Source organism: Tupaia chinensis, unplaced genomic scaffold, assembly GCF_000334495.1.
Source record: "Tupaia chinensis unplaced genomic scaffold, TupChi_1.0 Scaffold000052_1, whole genome shotgun sequence".
NCBI classification, from domain to species: Eukaryota; Metazoa; Chordata; class Mammalia; order Scandentia; family Tupaiidae; genus Tupaia; species Tupaia belangeri.
Window position 1 is genome coordinate 2,711,026 of NW_006159510.1, and position 2,381 is coordinate 2,713,406.

The window sequence follows — 2,381 nt, forward strand, 5'->3', positions numbered from 1 at the left end:
AAGGAATGGATAAAGCCAGTCTGCTGCTATGTTTAACTTAGCCAGTCTTTATAGAATGTGAATTGTGTTTGAATCCCTGATCATTCTGAAATCACTGAATGCTAGTTCTGCAGTGTATTATAGTTTAAATATTGATGAAAGATATAGGCTTATTTGTGTTTTTGACTCAAATTATTCATATAATTTAGTAGAAAAGAATAAATTAAATAAAATAAATTTAATCAAGTTTCAAGTATATTCTACGTATTTAGAACATTGTAGAGTAAAAGAGACATATGTGGTTTTTTTGCTATTGGCCTCTTATAATCTAGTGAAAAAGACAGACCTGCATACAGTCAACAATAATGCAATCAAAATATGATTACTTGGGAACCAGCAGTTAGCGTAATGGCTATGTCGCTGAACTCCCACGTAGTCGACCCGGTGGCTTAAAACTCATGCCGGGCACGTGTGCGTACATGCCCAAGATCCCGAGAGAATGGAGGAGAAGGGATTGTAGCATGACCATCCCTACAGGAGGGGTGATTTCTCGCTTTCTGTCTCTATGTCTCTCTCTGTCTGTTTGGTGAGCCTATAGCGAAAACCTCTCCAAAAAAAAGAAAAATATGATTACTTATATTTCTTGAATGTATTCTCTTCACTCTTGCTGCCATAATTGCAGTTAATTCTTTCATCATTCCTCATTGAAGATATTGAAGTAACTTCCAAGTTGATCTGTTGGTCTGAAGATGTTCCCTCTTGGAAATTATCAGTAAGAATGCTCTTCTTAGATCATTTTCTCACTTTAATCCTAATACTAAATCATGACTGATGTTCCATTGACTCAGCAAAATGCATGAAACAGAATGTCACAATCTCCTTTTGAAAACTTGCAGGATATTCATAGGCTTCCACTTTTTTTATTGGAGTATGTGTCCAATCACTCCAAGCCTCTTGTCTTTTCTAGGAGTCGTAATTCACACACACACACACACACACACACACACACAAATACACCATACATGTATTCCTCTTTCTAAATCATCCTTTATTTTCTAGTTATTGAACTATCTAAATATTTATTTCAACATCTTATTTATCTTTCTAAAATTTCCAAAGTTCAAGAATATTGTCTGGGAAAAACTAAGTATTAATAGTTTATGGTATAGCTTTTTTCCCCTGTAGTGCTTGTGGGCCTGCAGGTCGGCTGCGGCTACTGGTCACTGATCCGCAGGATGGGATTTGTTAAAGTTGTCAAGAATAAGGCCTACTTTAAGAGATACCAAGTGAAATTTAGAAGACGACGAGAGGGTAAAACTGATTACTATGCTGGGAAACGCTTGGTGATCCAGGATAAAAATAAGTACAACACACCCAAGTACAGGACGATAGTTCATGTAACTAACAGAGATATCATTTGTCAGATTGCTTATGCCTGTATAGAAGGGGATATGATAGTCTGCGCAGCTTATGCACATGAACTACCAAAACACGGTGTGAAGGTTGGCCTGACAAACTATGCTGCAGCATATTGTACTGGCCTGCTGCTGGCCTGCAGGCTTCTCAATAGGTTTGGCATGCACAAGATCTATGAAGGTCAAGTGGAAGTAACCGAAGAAGAGTACAATGTAGAAAGCATCGATGGTCAGCCTGGTGCCTTCACCTGCTATTTGGATGCAGGCCTTGCCAGAACCACCACTGGCAATAAAGTTTTTGGGGCCCTGAAGGGAGCGGTGGATGGAGGCTTATCTATCCCTCACAGTACCAAAAGATTCCCTGGTTATGATTCTGAAAGCAAGGAATTTAATGCAGAAGTCCATCAGAAGCACATCATGGGCCAGAATGTTGCAGACTACATGCGTTACCTAATGGAAGAAGATGAAGACGCTTACAAGAAACAGTTCTCTCAGTACATAAAGAACACTGTAACTCCAGACATGATGGAGGAGATGTATAAGAAAGCTCACACTGCTATACGAGAGAACCCAGTCTATGAAAAGAAACCCAAGAAAGAAATTAAAAAGAAGAGGTGGAATCGTCCCAAGATGTCCCTTGCCCAGAAGAAAGATCAGGTAGCCCAGAAGAAAGCAAGCTTCCTCAGAGCTCAGGAGCGGGCTGCTGAGAGCTAAACCAAACAATTTTCTATGACTTTATTCACGATAAAAGATAATAAATCACAAGAAAGCAAAAAAAAATAGTTTATGGTATAGATAAATGTCCTAATAAAAATGTAACCTTTTATAGATGTGCATGAAAATAAATTATTTTTACTTATTGGACTTAAAGAAAATATATATAGATGTAAGTGATATATTCATGTTGTCTTGAAAGGTGAATAGTCTATATAATGGCAAAGGTGGGAGAATCAATCAAGCAAGAATTTGCTAATGAAAAAGAAAGTT

General features: G+C 37.9%; 1 pseudogene; it reads left to right on the forward strand.

Moving 5' to 3' along the window:
* The first annotated feature begins 1,189 nt into the window (after positions 1-1,189).
* Positions 1,190-2,108, forward strand: LOC102488022 (60S ribosomal protein L5 pseudogene; annotated as a pseudogene).
* The last annotated feature ends 273 nt before the right edge of the window (positions 2,109-2,381 follow it).